This window comes from Mustela nivalis, assembly GCF_964662115.1.
Source record: "Mustela nivalis genome assembly, chromosome: 3".
NCBI classification, from domain to species: Eukaryota; Metazoa; Chordata; class Mammalia; order Carnivora; family Mustelidae; genus Mustela; species Mustela nivalis.
The window spans coordinates 84,154,296-84,171,917 of NC_139022.1; the positions used below are offsets into that span (position 1 = coordinate 84,154,296).

Genomic DNA, 17,622 nt, shown 5'->3' on the forward strand with positions numbered 1-17,622 from the left:
GCTCTCAGCACACCGAGCTACCTGGAACACGGAGCACTGCCTCCAGGATGCCCAGTAGTCCCCCACGGTCACTGCTTCAGTGGGCACAGTGGTCCAACATGTGGACCTGGAATCATATTTCTGGGTTTCCACCTCTGCTCTCCTGCTCACCAGTTGAGTGACTTCAGGCTCATCATTGAACTTAAGCTTCAGTTTTCTGGCCCAAAGAATGGAATCATAAAATATGTATTCCAGAAGATACGTGAGGATTAGATGACGTGGAAAGGGTCACATGTCTGGCACCAGCAGTGGCATGCAGGAAGCAAGCCCACAAAGCAATTTTTATGTTGTGGTGGTTATTTTTATTAATCTGGGTAGGAAATCAGCCCTGAAGTGTAAACACTGTCTGGTAGAAAGTGCTGGAATCTCTTGCATCAGCTCTATTGGTTTCTGGGCTAACAACAGCAGGTTGAGTGAAAAGGATCTAAAAAGAAAAAAAAAATGGTATAATCCAAAACATCTACTACTTTCCAAAGAACATGACCTCTACTATTTTTTTTTTCAGGCAACATACTGGAAAGTTCTAACCTTTTTCATTTAAAATCCGTCTCCAAGCTTGATTCTGTTTCATAGTAGCATATGTACTGAGACAACACCAGAAGCAGCAAGACCCAACGCTGGAGAATCTCTAACTGAAAATGTAGGGCACCATGACAAGAAACTCGGTTTCTCTGCAGATGATAAGAGACGAGCATTTAACCCGAGGAATGCCAGGGCCAAGATTTCTGTTCAGATTTCCTAAGAAAGAAAGGTTTTGTCAAAAGACAGACTATGCTAAGCATTTTCTTTTCTTTGGTCTGCCTGGGACCCATGAAGAACCAAGCCCTGGCGCCATCTCCTGGCTGTCTCCAAAACTGAAAAACAGACGCCTACCGCAAGGGGCCCCTCCCCCTCCTCAACAGAAATTAAGTTCCAAAGAAAAACAGGTAATTTCATAGTAACTTCAGTGTTTGCAACCTCCTGTTAAATATTTGAATCGAGATGAGCATACCGTAACAGTCTCAGCCATTTACGGTCCCCTTTTAGGCCACCACTTCCTTTGTTTCTGTGAGAGCCTGTCAGCCCCAAGGCACCCAGAGATCAGAGGCAGCTTTTCCAGTGGGCCAGTGTTCGGCCCCACTCCCACTAATGTACCCAATCCTACAAGACAGCAGACTTCTACCCAAATCTACACCTCCAATATGTCCACTCACAGCAGACACAGTTAAGAAAAGAAATCAGGAATGGCATCTGCCCTCAAAGAGCTGGGCTCCTAGCTCCCTTCAGAACTGCAAGTTGAAGCCCCCTCAGTACCCAGACACTCATGATAAGGCTCAGATGGGGGTCTTGCTCTTCTTAGAGAAAGAAAAGACGGCCACCCCTGTCATCATGGCTACTTACCCTTCCCAAGGATTTGGTGAGGGCAAGCAGCTTCCCCTAGGCCCCCAGGCAGCCTCGGCAGTTTGCACCTAGCTCTACACTCCCCTCCAGCCCGGTAACTTGGCATCAGCAACATAGAGCCTGAAGTGGCTAGGAAAAATAATTCTGCAGGGTTGCTGACTGAGCAGTGAACCAACATCACCAAGAGTTCTGGCTCATTTCTCCGAGACAATGGGGTTGGGGATAGGGGCAGGGTTGGAAGATACGCAGGATAGTTTAGGAGGACAGGAAAGTTACTGGCTGACTGGTTCCCCCCCTTCTTCACTCAAACATATGTATTTACTGATTTAAAGTGCTCTAAGCATGGACGGGACTGGAAGAGATTATGCTGAGTGAAATAAGTCAAGCAGAGAAAGTCAATCATCATATGGTTTCACTTAGTTGTGGAGCATAAGGAATAACATGGAAGACATTGGAAGATGGAAAGGAGAAGAGAGTTGGGGGAAATTGGAGGGGGAGACAAACCATAAGAGACTGTAGACTCTGAGAGACAAACTGAGGGTTTTGGAAGGGAGGGGTGTGCGGGAATGGGTGAGCCTGGTGGTGGGTATTATGGAGGGCACGTATTGCATGGAGCCCTGCGTGTGGTGCATAAACAATGAATCTTAGAACACTGAAAAAATAAAATAAAGTTTAAAAATAAATACATAAAGTGCTTTAAGGTCTTCTGTGTGACAGAATGCAATAAATACTTCACCTCCAGCTCCTCATTCAATCTCAACGATGACACATGCACTTGGTACCATTTTGATTTCCATTTAACAGAGAAGCAAACACACTTAGTCTTAGAGCAAGGAAGTGATAGAGGCAAGATTCGAACTCACACACCCTCATTCACCGTAAGCACTACAATAAAGTATCTTTCAGAGACTCAAGACTTAGGACTTTCTCAGGCACTGCTGAAAACACGGCGGTTCCTTATATTTGCAGGATGAATGGAGAGGGCTAATTCTCCAGAGATAAAGAAGGGGCTCCTGAGAGCCCGCCAGAGTGAGTGCATGGGCGGTGAGGAGAAGGACATTAGCATCAGGCACACCAATTCATACTCCTTGAACAGCACAACCCAGAATAAACGTTTTCCCTTAGTCTTCACACACTTGATGCAGTTACTGACCAGTCACCCGCATCCCCAGCCAGCTTTGGAGGGCACTGACTGTAATTTTCTCACACCGTCCATGCCTGACAATTGATTTCTCATGGTTATTTGCAAAAGCACAACTACAGATGCTATTAACTGGTAATAAAACTAGCCAGCCGTTTCTGAAACCCAGGGCTGGCAACCACCCTGTGATCCTCGGAGACCCTTGGTTTACCAGATCTTGCTAAAGTAAATATTTCTCTTTGGTGCTAAAATGCCGTGGGAGGAACCTTATCTTTGGCTCTCCCCAAAATTTACAGAATGATCAAGGTCAGGGGCGCCTGGGTGTCTCAGTGGGTTAAAACCTCTGCCTTCTGCTCAGGTCATGATCCCAGGGTCCTGGGATCGAGGCCCGCATTGGGCTCTCTGCTCGGCAGGAGCCAGCTTCCCCTTCTCTCTGCCTGCCTCTCTGCCTGCTTGTGATCTCTGTCTGTCAAATAAATAAATAAAATCTTAAAAAAAAAAAAAGAATGATCAAGGTCAGGAGTAAATAGTCTTTTAAGAATCATAGAAAGCTTTCAGGATTCCTGATTCTACCCCCATCAACCTCAATATATATATTTCATAATTTTCCAGATAACATTACTTCCAAAAAAAAAAAAAAAGTAGGACTTTAATAAGCATTCATTAACCATCTTTTGAGTTCCTGGCACAGTGTTACACAATGTGAATTCCAAAGAAAGACCACTGTGCCTGCCTTCAAGGGGCTTAGAATCTAGTTACGGAGACATGACCCAGCCATGAAGCAACTCAAAAACAAGACGAGGCAAGACACAGTCAGTTGTGAGATGGAGAGGTACGGATAGTGGGAACTATCATGCTCAGAAATGGAAATGATCAGCCCAGTGGGAGTCGTTCTCCCATTCCCCAGCCCCTGGCCGTTTACACTGCCGTGGACCTCAGTACTGGGATCTGCAAAATGGCAGAGCTCAGTCACTCATACAACAAAGGTGTTTTGAGAACTATAGACCAGACAGGATTCATGTTTCTGGTGATACAGCGTTGAACAAGATAATGGCCCCACCCCAACGGCTTGTATGGTTTGGTGGAGGGAAAGAGGAAGGCAGAAGTGACTAGATTAATTTCTGACATGCAGGCAGTGATTAGGGCTTGGAAGAAAGGTAAATCAAGGTAGAGTGCTGGAGGGTGGCAGGGGGAGGGTCAAGAGAGGTAATCAGGGGGGTCTCACCCATCAAGTAACTTCGGAGTACAGATGTAGAAGATGAGAGGAAGCAACCCAAACTATTACCTATGGGAAAAGCATTCCTGGAAGAAGGAACAGTACGGTGAGGCCCTGAAATACGGACGACTCGAAATGTCTGAAGACCAGCACAGACACTAGCGTGACTAGATCACTACGGGTAGCTGGAGAATGGGAAATGAAGATCAGTCAGGAGCCAGGCTGTGAAAATCCTCACCGGCCAAAGTAAGGCGTTCAGGTGGGAAGCCCTGCAAGGCCAAAGAACGTGTACCAGAGCATCCAAACCATTTCCAACGTGAGGGGGTGGGACCTGAGCAAGATGGTCCTGAGTTTGGAGACTCTCGAATGAAGGAGTCCAAGTGCAAAGTCCTCACATTAAGACGTTCTGGGCTCCTTTGCAGTTGGGGAATGATTTAATTAAGAAAGTGACCAAACAAAGGTGAAAACATACCAAGGGAGGAAGTCTGGAGTTCAAGAAGAGTCTCCGGCAAACTTCATGAGCAAATTGTAGAACATAGGGTGCCTAGGACTATCATCAGTCAGGGCAGCCAGTGCCCTGGTGTCATCCCTCTTCTGTCCAAAGAATCCCAACGTGGTGCCCAATTAGGGCCTCGCAAGGCCTCATCTCTCTAAATGCCAATGAGCCATTCAAAATGCACTAGTCCTGTGTTTCACGGGCCACTATCTCCACTATTGGTAACAGGTGGGTGCTAGTGTAGAGTCAATCCGTGTTAATTAGTTAGCACTTCTCAGATTTCCTTTTTTCTACTTACTATTACTTCTTAAGGCAGGAGAGAGAAAATACATGGCCCCAAAACATCCGGAAGATGTAAAAATGAAGCAGCCCATTGCATGCAAAACGTTTCACTGAAGATTTGCATTTTACCTTAAAATTCACGTGCATGTTGCATTCTATTCCAGATCTACTTGTAAGAACTCAATGGCCATGTTTTCTATTAGCCAAGGACCAAATAAGACTTTTGAAGAAGATAGGCCCCCATTGTGCTGTACTTTGCCAAAGGCCTAACACACCATACCATGTCCCTAGGGCTGGGCAAACTCAGCTCAAAAAGCACAGATAGTGGAGCGCCTGGGTGGCTCAGTGAGTTAAAGCCTCTGCCTTCGGCTCAGGTCATGGTCTCAGGGTCCTGGGATCGAGCCCTGCATCGAGCTCTCCATTCAGAGGGGAGCCTGCTTCCTCCTCTCTCCCTGCCTGCCTTTCTCTGACTACTTGTAATCTCTGTCTGTCAAATAAATAAATAAAATCTTAAAAAAAAAAAAAAAGCACAGATAGTTAAACCCAATTAAAACACTCTCCTCTCTTAGAAGGACCCCAAGTATTAGCCACTATCTGGGATTTCAAGGAACATAACTCAAAATGAGGAGCAAGGTAGGAGATAGAGGGCTCCTAGAGTAGATCTGGATGCCTTCTTGAGTGAAGTCCCTAGTGCCGGCCTTGTTCTACAGTCATTTAATTATGAAAGCACATTAAGACAAGTTGGAAGTACTCTGCATCTTAGCCGGCTCTGGATCCCAGCGGGCAGTAACATGAATGGGCATGGCAATACAGCCATTCCATAGCCATTACCCAGTCTGAGTAAATTCCTTCAGCGTCACATGCTCTTAGGAAGTGACTCTGTTGCAGTGAGTAAGGAAGCCTTCACGAAGGAACTGCCACCTCTCCTATTACCTAAATGGTAGTCTACAGCATCTCGGGGTGGGGGTGACAGGAGGCTATGTTTCTCATATTGTGTTTGTTTAATATCTGACAATATCTTGGCTCACACTGTGCTGGGTTTGAGATAAAATGATTTCTTGTATATACACAGTTGCCCACACAGATGGGAGAAAATGTTTATTTGGAGGGGAAAAAAAAAAAGAAATTAGGAAGGAAGAAAACCCTCCATGATACATGCATCAATACTACTATGATTACACAATGCTATATTAACAATATTTTGAGGGAGTTACTCTAAATAGCCACCCTTCCTTCCAACTCCGAATCCACATAATTACAGCTTTCTGGCTACCAGGAAAGGAAAGGATGCCATGTTGAATGCCGCCCAAGCTAGGGGGTTGAGCGGGCTGCTGCTGCCACCCGGTGGGGACTTCTGAAATGACAACCACAGAAAGCTTCACATAAGTCTAGCCTGAGAAAATATAGTTTCTTTGTAATTTCTATTTTCAATTATCTCACATTAACAGAAATTACAAATAAGAAACACAGAGTGATCTACATAATTCTCTCTTCATTGTCCAATACAAAATGTACTGAGGATAAAGTAAATATATAAATATCTCATTTCGTCATTTTACCTTATTCCATAAATATCAAGTTTATGTTGTATTTGCAGTATAGATTACTTTCTCTTTTTTTTTTTAAAGATTTTATTTATTACTTGACAGAGAGAGACACAGCCAGAGAAGGATCACAAGCACGGGTAGTGGCAGAAGGAGTTGCATGTTCTCCGCTGAGCAGGGAGCCGGGTATGGGCCTCGATCCCACTACCCTAGGATCATGACCAGAGCCAAAGCCCGACGCTTAACAACCAGATGCCATCAGGCCACCCAGGCACCCCTACATTACTTTCTTTTAAATTTAGGTCTGATATATGGTTTTTATGCTTAATAAAAATGAATATCCTGGGATCAATTTCCACATCCAGCTCCTTTCTCAGCAGGCAGTCTGCTTCTCCCTCTGCCTGTCACTCTCCCTGCTTGTGCTCCCGCTCACTCGCTCTCTCTGACAAATAAATAAATAAAATCTTTTTTCAAAAAATGAATATCCCAAATCCAAAGAAATTAGTGTTTTTGCTTTATGGTGCAAAACCAAAACTCAATCTGATGACAGTTATTCTCTCTTTTTGATGAAGGTAAGCATTGACTTTAGGTAGAATCCTCCAACCTAAAGATTTTGAGAATCCTTATAAATTAAGGAACTCTGTGCTTAACACATAAGTAAGTTTTCAAACTGGATATTATAAGAATACTCTAATGATGGACTTCACAAATTGATAGAGGCAGATTCAAGGGCAGATTAGCTTTCCAGGAAACCAATCAAGTAGTATAAAAACATTAAGGAAACTGTAATAAAATGGGGAAAACTGAATTTAGGAAATCTCTATTTTAGATAATATATCTAATTCAAAGGACTACTTTGGATAACTCTTTTAGATTTGGGAGGAGGACCCCTCCCCCAGTAGAATGATAAAACTACCTTTAAGAAAACACTTTAAAATATCTAGGAAACTGGGAAGAGAAGGTCAGTCTTAATCTGATAGAAGTCCAATTTTTTTTATTTTTTACTAAAAATCTTCAACAACTATTATATTAAATGGTACAATATCAGGAGCAGTGCAACAGTGTTTGTAATAGTGAAAAATTTGAAAAACCTGAATATCTACCAATCAGAGAAGAGATCAATAAATTGTGGTTATTTCACAAGAGAACACTAAACAGCACTTAAAATTGACTAGGCATGTGCATCTACATGGATAGTGGATTTTTTTATTTTTTACGATTTTATTTATTTATTTGAGAGAGAGTGAGAGAGATCTCAGAAGGAGAAGCAGGCTTCCCGATGAGCAGGGAATCAATGCAGGACTCTATCCCAGGACTCTATCCTAGGACACTGGGATCATGACCTGAGCTAAAGGCAGATGCTTAACTGACTGAACCACCCAGGCGCCCCTACGTGGGTAGTTCTTGAAAATACAAACTTAGTGAAAAAAGCCAATTTCAAAACACTGGATGAAGGATACTATCATTCATATAAATATCAAAAGCCCACAGCCTCCTTCCGTATTGATCACAGATTCATAAAAGTGCATATGCATAGACTAGATTCAAACCAAATTCATTACAGCACTGCCGCCAGACAGAGTGGGGTAATAGACCTTAACTTTTATGTGTAATATTTTATTCTATTTAAAATAGAGAAGGAGAAGAAGCTATGAAGCAAATATGACCAAATATTAAATATTCTTCTACTTCATATATAGTCACATAAGTGTTTTTCATATTATCCTTTCCTTACTCCATTAAAAAGCAAAGGAGTCCAATCAAGTTCACCACAAGATCTTTGCTATTCTGAGTATCATGTGTTAGTCTGGGGCCAGAGCTGAAAAAAATTAAAAATTTAAAAATTTAAAAAGGGGAGTCCTAAGTGCCCGCCTTACTCCACAGAGTACTCAGCCTTTCCTCTAAATAAATTCAGATCAAATACTTCAAGAATATCGGCTTAAAGGTGCATCAGAGTCTACGCAGGGTACTTTCATGCCTCTGCCAGCCAATATATTAAAACACTGAATCTCAAAACTTAAGAGAGACATAATCATCAGGTTTGGGGGTCCAGAGCAGCTTGCTGGCATCCTGAAACTCTTAGATTAACAACTGAAATATTCTTTTTTTTTAAAGATTCTTATTTATTTATTTGACAGATCACAAGTAGGCAGAGAGGCAGGCAGAGATAGAGAGAGGAGGAAGCAGGCTCCCTGCTGAGCAGAGAGCCCAATGCAGGGCTTGATCCCAGGACCCTGAGATCCTGACATGAGCCAAAGGCAGAGGCTTTAACCCACTGAGCCAACCAGGGGCCCCAACAACTGAAATATTCTAATGATAAATTTTCAGAGATAAAATAAAGAATAAAATAGAAGGGCAAATATTTCCAACTAATACATGTACTATACTCACACCCATATATTCATATATAATCCTCCTACAAAAGTTAAAAAAAAAAATACTATGAGAATTCGGAGAACAAAAAGTGTCCCTTTATCTTCCTTAGCCATGTAACCATGATGGCCTGAAATTCATGAGATTGCTAAACTCCCATTCTGACCTCAATGTCTGGTCATGAAAAACAAAAACAAAGGGAAACTGGGAAAAACAAAACACTGGGAAAAACCGCTGAAAATCTTAAGAGCTATAAAAGAATGGAGCCAGATAGGATTCTTGTCAATTTTTATTTTTATTTGAATTTTCATTGTACATTTTAGCAAACAGAAAATATTCCTAATTTGTGCTCTTGTCCTAACTCAATAGAGATACAACAAAAACAGTTCTATAGATGCCTATCACTCCTAAATACAGTATATTTATTAGGAACGGGAAGTTGGCACACACGGATAGAGGAAATTTTTTATTTAATTCATGACCATAAATTGTAATGTACTGACGCACCAGAAGCTCCCTAGAGGGAATATTTCTTCAGAAATAGAAAGAAGATATGATTTGAGAGAATTATTTCTCTACCTAAGGAGCTAATGCTTGTCCTGAAATAAATTTTGTAGTTTAGACTGCAATCTAGAGAGACATAAGATGATAAGCGGCTTATTCCTCTTGCTTTCACTATAGAAACACTCACAGTTTTGATGAGAATCATCCCAAATTACAAGGCATAAAAACTGGCACTGCCTCCCATATTATTAATCTATTTGCAGATGGCACCACATTTTACAACATGATCCTATTACAAGAAATGCTGATTCTGCAAATCCTCTCCTTGTGAGCAAAAAAGGAGCAGTTAGAAGTCACAGAAGTCCTGTATTTTAAGCTTTCCACCATGTCCATTAAAGCAGAAGTCCTTGAAGTTGTAGGAAATAACTCCTTTTCAAACCATTGCAAATCTTTTCTGACCAAATGTGGATATGAACTAATAAACATCGTTATTGTTCTCTAATTTAATGAAAAACAACTACACATCCGGACACCTGGGTGGCTCAGTCAGTTAAGTATCTGACTCTTGATTTCGGCTCGGGTCATGATCTCAGGGTGAGGAGTTGGAGCCCTCGGTTAGGCTCCATGCTGGGTGTGGAGTCAGCTTAAGATTCTCTCTGCCCCTCCCATGCTCCCTCTCCCTCTTTCTAGAAAGGAAGGAAGGAAGGAAGGAAAGTACACACAATTACTTCATAGAGTGGGACTTGAAAATTTGCTTATTTGTTGAAAAATTAGCAAAACATAGCCAGCAAAACTTTAATTAAGGTTCTGCTAGCATAAAATAAAAGACACTGACTATGGAGTTGCCAAATCCAAAAATAGGCAATCTTGCTGACAACAGCAAAGCTGTTGGCAGATAATAGGAGATTGGCTAAAAAAAAAAAAAAAAAAAAGATTGAGGATTCCAATCCTTAGGTTTTTTTTCTCACATCTTACAAAAATGAGCTATATGAAGTCTACAGGTTTAATATGAAAGTCAAAGTAACCAGTCTATTCCTTATATTTATACTCAATGTTTGCACAGATGGAAAGCTGTCATCTTTGATTCAACATACAACTACTACTGAGGACCAGCTGTTTTCACAATGCTTTGTGGTAAGAAATATATCTGGATAAATGTTACCACAGTTTCATTACCTCCTCCAGTAAGTCTAACTGTATGCTTCCATTTTGTCTGATTTGATTTTAAATTTATCAGTATTATATAATTCATGCTCAACACAAGAAACGTGAAAAATACAGGAAAATACAATAAGGGGGGATGCCACCCACAATCACACCAGGTAGAAGTAATTATTAAAATCCATAAATTCCCTCAATATATTTTTTTCTCATTCTATAAATATTCATCATTTCCAAATCACAGTGAAAGGAACTTGAGTTATTTACCAATTTTGCTTTCTATGATGTGTCTTAGACATACCTCACTGGTATTTGATATAACAGAATAACTTTTGCAGAAGGTAATCTTGTAGCGACCATACCAAGATTCACTGTTACAGACATAGTAAACTCTTTATTTTTTAAGATTTTATTTATTTATTTGAGAAAGAGAGAGAGCATGAGTAGGGGGAGAAGCAGGCTCCCCACTGAGCAGGAAGACCGATGCGGGGCTTGATCCCAGGACCCCAAGATCACGACCTGAACCAAAGGCAGATGCTTAACAGACTGAGCCACCCAGGTACCCCTAACTTTAAATTAAATGGTTGCATCCTATTTATATAGAACATTGGCCCAATAACAAAAATAGAGAAGAGCAGCTGGAAATTTATCTCATTCAACGTTCAGAAATAAAAGCATTAACCATTCATCCCATTATTTTTCTGCACGTAAGTCCTTTTTTCATACTGAAATCTGATGGTGACTGAATTCTGATATTTTTCCAAACTACTGTATGAAGAGGATGCTGAAGGCCACCACTATACAGCATACCGCAACACAAAAACTCTTCCACTCACCAGTTTGGGCACACTTCCAAAATATATCAAACAATCCAGTTTTATTTCTGTCCAGGGGGCTGGGTGCCAAAGATCAGATATTAGTACAGGTCCACATAAGCTGCAAGATTACGGTCAAGAGCCTCTGAAAATTGGAAATGGCAGACATAGTGAGGCCAATAAAGCCCCAGCCACAGCTTGCTCAAAATATTCTGTTAAGAATTGTTATATAGTTCTAATCATGCAATATATCCAAGACTGTACAAGCTGACTTTATAAAGTAATGTGTAACATCAGAAGGCAACTAGACCCATCAGCACACTTTAAGACTATTTTATCCAACAGTAGCAAATATACAATCCTTTCAAGTACACAAAGGAACATTCTCCAGAATACCTTATACATTAAGCTATAAAATGAACCTCAGGAAATCTACAAGATTAAAAAGAGACAGACTGTTCTCCAACCACAATGGAATGAAATGGACATTAATGAAACAAGGAAACTGGAAGAATTTTTAAGAGTGGAAATTAAATAACACACTCTTAAATAAACAATGGGTCAAAAAAGAAATCACCAGAGGAAATTAGAAAATACTTTAAAATAAGGGAAAATAAAATCACAGCATACCAAAATTTATGGTGGGGGGGGGGAGTTAAAACACTGCTTGGAGGGAAATTTATAGTAGTAAATGCCTATGTTTTAAAAAATTTTAGGAGCACCTGGGTGGCTCAGTCAGTTAATCATCACATCTACCTTCCGCTGACGATCCTGGGATGAAACCCCAAGTTGGGTTCCCTGATCGGTGGCAAGTCTGCTTCTCTCTCTTCCTGTTCCCCACTTCCACTCATGCTCTCTCTAGCTATCTCTCCCTCAAATAAATAAATAAAATCTTAAATTTAAAAATTTCTTAAATTTCAGATTAATAGCCTAAACTCCATTGTAAGAAACTAAAAACAAAGGGCAAACTAAAACTAAAGCAAGAAGAAAGAGGAAATAATAATATTTGAGCAGAAATTAGTACAAGAGACTAGAAAGACAATAGAGAAAATCAATGAAACCAAAAGCTACTTTTTTGAAAAGATCAGCAAGTTGACAAACATTTAGCTAGGCTAACAAAGACAAAAAAGAGAGAAACTCATATTACTAAAATGAGGAATGAGATGGGTAATATAAATACCGACCTTGTAAGAATGAAATGACTATAAAGAAATACAATGGATAACTGTATGGAAACAATTAATGTAAACTAAATGAAATGGACAAATGCCCAGAAACACTTGAATGAAACTGACTTAAAAAAAACAATCTGAGTAGACCCATAACAAGTAAAGAGATTGAATTAGTAATCAAAAAACCACCGCAAAGGAAAGCCCAGGACCAAATGGATTCAAAGGTGAATTCAACCCTATGTTGAAAGAAAAATTGGTGTCCATCTTTCAGAAACTCTTACACAAGGTTTCATAAGAAAATAAACCCTCCCCAACTCATTTCATGAGAGCAGTCCTACTCTGATACCAAAACCACGGTCATCACACAAAAGTAAACAAAAACAAAACAAAAGATCTTACAAATATAGATGCAAAAATCCAACAAAATACTAACCGACGGAATCCAGCAACATAGAAAAGGATTATACTCCATGACCAAGTGGGAGCCATTCCAAGATACAAGGTTGGTTGAGTAGCTGATAAGCAACCAATGTAATACACGATGTTAATACAGTCAAAAACAAAAACCACGTGGTTACGTCAACACATGCAGAAAAAGCTTTTGACAATGAGGGCGATGAATGTATTTAGAACACAGATTGTGGTGATGGTTCATGGATGTATACGTCTCTTTAGATTTACCAGACTGTATGCATTAAATGTGTAGAGCTTTTTGTATGTCAGCCATGTCTCAATAAAGTGGTTTTTTTTTTTTTTAAATACTGATGAGGGGGCACCTGGGTGGCTCAGTGGGTTAAACCTCTGCCTTCAGCTCAGGTCATGATCCCAGAGTCCTGGGATCAAACCCCGCATGGGGCTCTCTGCTCAGCGGAGAGCCTGCTCCACCCCCCCCACTCTGCCTGCTGCTCTATCTACTTGTGATCTCTGTCAAATAAATAAATAAATAATCTTAAAAAAAAAAAACTGATGAAAGCTGATTGCTGTTTCATGATTTTAAAAAATAAGATAAAAGGGAACCTCTTCAACCTGAGAAAGAGTGTCTTTGAAAAACCTACGCAAACATCACACTTAATAGTGAAAGACTGAATGCTTTCCCCTACAATTAAGAAGACAGATGTCCACGCTGACCACATCTATTTAATGTTGTTCTAAAAGCAAATATGTCTGGGCAAAATAAACAGCATCAAAATTGTAAAGGAGGAAGTAGGACTATATTTAGAGATAACATGATCTCATATATAGGAAATCCTAATGAATGCAAAAAAAAAACTATTAGAACTCATTAGTACATACAGCAAGATTCAGAATATAAGACCAATACACAGAAACAAATTGTATATTCATACTCTGGCAATGAACAATCTGAAAGTGAAATTAAGAAAACAATGTGTTCGCAATAGTCTCAAGAAGAATAAAATCCTTTGAAATAAATTTAATAAAATGTGTAAGATTTATATGATGAACGTTATTTAAAAAATTCATTGAAAGAAATTTAAGAAAACCAAAATCAATAGATATTCCATGTTCGTGGATCAGGAGACTTAATACTGTTAAGATAGCAATACTCTCAAATTGATCTACAGATTCAAGGGAACCCCTATCAAAATTCACCAGGTTTTTCTGCAGAAATTTACAAGCTGATCCTAAAATTCATATGGAGTCACAAGGAACCCACAATAGCCAAGCAATCTTGAAAAAGAAAAAGTTGGGGAATTCACATTCCCAAACCACTAAGCTATAGTATACCACTAAGCTATAGTAATCAAGACAGTGCAGTACCGACATAAGGATAGATATACAGAACAATGGGATATGATTAAGAGTCCAAAAATAAGCCTATGCATCTATGGTTAACTGACCTTTGACAAGGGTGTCAAGATAACTGGATGGGAAAAGAAGAGTCTTTTCAATAAATTGTGCTGAAATAAGGTATACACACACCAAAAAAAAAAAAAAAAAGTTTGATCCCTACTTCACACAACATATAAAAATTAATCCAAAATGAATCACAGACCTAAATTTAAGAGCTAAAACTATTAAAATTCTTAAAAGAAATAGAGGATATATTTTCAGATTGAGGATTAGGTAATGGTTTCTTAGGTACAGAAAGCACAAGCCAAAAGAAAAAAACCAAAGATCCACTGGACTGCTTCAAAATTTAAACTTGTGTCCTACAAAGGATACGATCAAGAGAGTGAAGGTAACCTATAGAGTGGGAGAAAAGATCTTCAAATCACATATCTGCCAAGGAACCTCTATCTAGAATATAAAACTCTACCGTGATATGAATAATTCCATTGTTAATAAATAAGGGATTTTAAAAGATATTTATTCAAAGAAGAAGTGCAAATGACCCAATGAGCATTAAAAAATACTCAACATTGATTTTAAAAGAAACTCAACAATAGATATTATTAGAGAAGCTAAAAACAAAACAGAAAACAACAAGGGTTGACAAAGGTGTGGAGAAATTAGAATCCTCAAGCACTCCTTGAGGTATTATAATATAATACAACTGTTTTTAGAAACCAGCTTGGCAGTTTCCAAAAATATTAAACACGGATTTACCCATACAGGTCAGCAATTCTGCCCTTAGTATGTAGAAGAGGTAAAAAGAATCGGAAACAGGGACACCTGGCTGGTTCACCGAGAGGAACATGCAACTCTGGATCTCGGGGTCATGAGTTCAAACTCAGGCTGGCTGTAGAGATTACTTAAACAAACTTAAAAAAAAAGAAAGAAAGAAAAGAAAAAAGAATTGAAAACACATGCCCACACAAAAACTTGTCCTCAGATGCTCCTTAGAGCAAAACATGGAAATAATTCAAACGCCAATCAGCTCATGAATTGAAAAACAAAAGTCAGACGTCCGTACAATGGAATACTATTTATCTATAAAATGAATTAAATACCAATCATCATACGGCAACACAAACCTTGAAAAGATGATGCTAATTGAAAGGAGCCAGACACAAGAGGTCACATATTTTGGTGTGATCATTTATAGGAAGCCCCATAACGGGTAAATCCATAGAGGCAGGGTGGACTAGCAGTCGCCACCGTGCGGGGAGCGGGGATCCCAGAGCATGAGTGCTAATGGGTTTCTTCAGGGAGTGATGGCAATGGCCTGGACCTAGAGAGTAGTGATGGCTGCACAAGCCCAAATATAATAAAAGCCACAGAATTGAAGACTTTCAAAGGGCAAGCTTTATGGAAAGTGAATTATTTAGTTGAACACCTCTAACATAAGGTAATTTTTAAGCACATTCAACTCTAGAACTCTACATCATAGGTCACAAGAAATGACATCCAGAGGAACTGACTGAATAGTTTGTCTGTCCCTGGATCACGTATCCATCTTCCTCAATTAAAAAATACTGAAGTCATTCAGGATGAATTATCTTTATTACTTTGTTAGATTTCTCTTTCAAACTGAAAAGGCAATATATACTTTTATGGTCTTTTATTATATACAAAAAATATATAACAAACAAAAACACAATTGATTATTTATTTTAATCGATTTATTTGATAACAAATAAAAACACAACAGTATTCTTACCTGTGACCCTCACTCCTACAACCACATCCACTTGAAGACAGTAAATGTTAATAGTTCACTGTCCATGTTATTCCTTATGCTCCTATCAATGCCCACAAATGAAAATATTCACAGGAAAAGGGGTTTTTTTCCCTCTGATTTTTTTTTAAGATTTTGTTTATTTATTTAAGAGAGACAGAGCACAGGCAGGGGGAGCAGCAGAGGGAGAGGGAGAAGCAGATTCCCCGTGGAACAAGGAGCCTGATATAGGGCTTGATCCCAGGACCTTGAGATTATGACCTGAGCCAAAAACAGATGCTTAACTGACTGAGGTAACAAGGTGCCTCTTGCTCTGATTTTTCTATATACATTTCTCTCCATCTTACTTCATGGTGGCCCTTCCTATTGGTCAGTGCATATAAATCTGACTCCTCCTTTTTTTTTTTTTTTTTAAGATTGTATTTATTTGACAGAGAGAAACACAGCAAGAGCAGGAACACAAGCAGGGGGAGTGGAAGAGGGAGAAGCAAGCTTCCTCCCGAGCAAGAAGCCCTGTGCAGGACTCCAACCCCGAACCCTGGGATCATGACCCAAGCCGAAGGCAGCAGCTTAACCAACTGAGCCACCCTGGCGTCCCCCAACTCCTCTTTTTTAATAACCACAGAACATTCCAGAAATATGGACATAGCCACAGTTTATCCAACCACTCTCTAGTCATAGCATTCAGGTTACTTCTCTTTTTTTCACTCATTGTATATCTTTATACATATACTTACAAACCAATTCTTCTCTTTCTGTTTGGCAAAATTCTTCAGTCCAGGTTTTAAAGATGCAGACTGCATGACTTTGCTTAAAAGAAAAAAAGGTCAAAATGTTGCACGAAACATCCTGATCAGTGGTAACAGGGAAATGTATTTATTTCTCAGCTCTGAGTCACAATCCTGTGAATAGGTGAGGTGTTGTTTGCAAATACATAAATGAAACAAAAATTACAAGAGCTCACCAAACAAGGCATCTGTAAGAGAGACAGAGGGTGTGTCGCAAGAGACACGTTTCCTGGCACAGGAAAATCAGCCTCGGAGGAAGGAAGTGGCTCAGGGAAGGAAAGCTGGACCAAGCTTTCTGCTCTGATTACAAAATTCCCCTAATGACAAAGAATCCAGCAGGTCCCTGGCTTCTGGTTAGGTTTGGGGTTAGGCTGAGGTTAGAACCGTGCCTCATGGTTCCCCTCATTGAGCGCTCCGATTTGCTCCTTTTCTTGGTTGACTGGAACAGGTTTTTCAAGAAGAGAATGTGGATGCCCTGATCCCTGCACCCTTACATATCCAAAAATAGCTTTCTTTTTCTTCTTCTTCTTCTTTTTTTTTTTAAGATTAATTTATCTTAGAGAGAGAAAGAGAGAGCACGAGGGGAGGGGCAGAGGGAGAGGCAGCAAGGATCCCAAGCAGACCCTTCTGTTGACTGGGTTGAGCCTGAACAAGGGCACGATCCCTAGAACCCAGAGAACATGACCTGAGCCAAAACCAAGCGTGGAGACCTCCACCCATGCACCACCCAGCACCCTTAAAAATAGATTTCTATTACCGTCCTTCATAAATGACAACTTGACTTATTTTAAATGCTTGGGTCGGGGTGCCTGGGTGGCTCAGTCAGTTAAGCATCTGCCTTCAACTCAGGTGATGATCCCAGGGTCCTGGATTCAAGCCCTGCATCAGGCTCCCTGCTCTGCAGGAAGCCTGCTTCTTCCTTTCCCACTCCTTTGCTTGTGTTCCTACTCTGGCTGTGTCTCTATCAAATAAATAAATAAAGGCTTTTAAAAAAATGCTTGGGCCATGGCCTTTTCTTCTCCCAAATCCTGTACATGCTGCAGTTTTAGAAGTCTTCAAACTTCCAGTGATACTGAAGACAAACGATCTTGGCTTCTTTGCTAGTGTCTTGAGAGGATATAAGACATTCTG

General features: G+C 40.0%; 2 long non-coding RNA genes and 1 pseudogene across 3 annotated transcripts in view; all 3 read right to left on the bottom strand.

Moving 5' to 3' along the window:
- LOC309860676 overlaps positions 1–17,622 on the bottom strand; it is a 194,916-nt gene that overhangs the window by 162,986 nt on the left and 14,308 nt on the right. The window lies entirely within an intron of this gene.
- Positions 319–16,680, bottom strand: LOC309860684. The gene is made up of 3 exons (XR_014309530.1): positions 16,441–16,680; positions 568–777; positions 319–463 (listed from the first exon to the last, which is right to left on the bottom strand). It is a non-coding gene; the product is annotated as an uncharacterized lncRNA (long non-coding RNA).
- Positions 10,902–11,120, bottom strand: LOC309860677 (protein kish-A pseudogene; annotated as a pseudogene). Its single transcript has one exon. The product of its transcript is annotated as a protein kish-A pseudogene (transcript).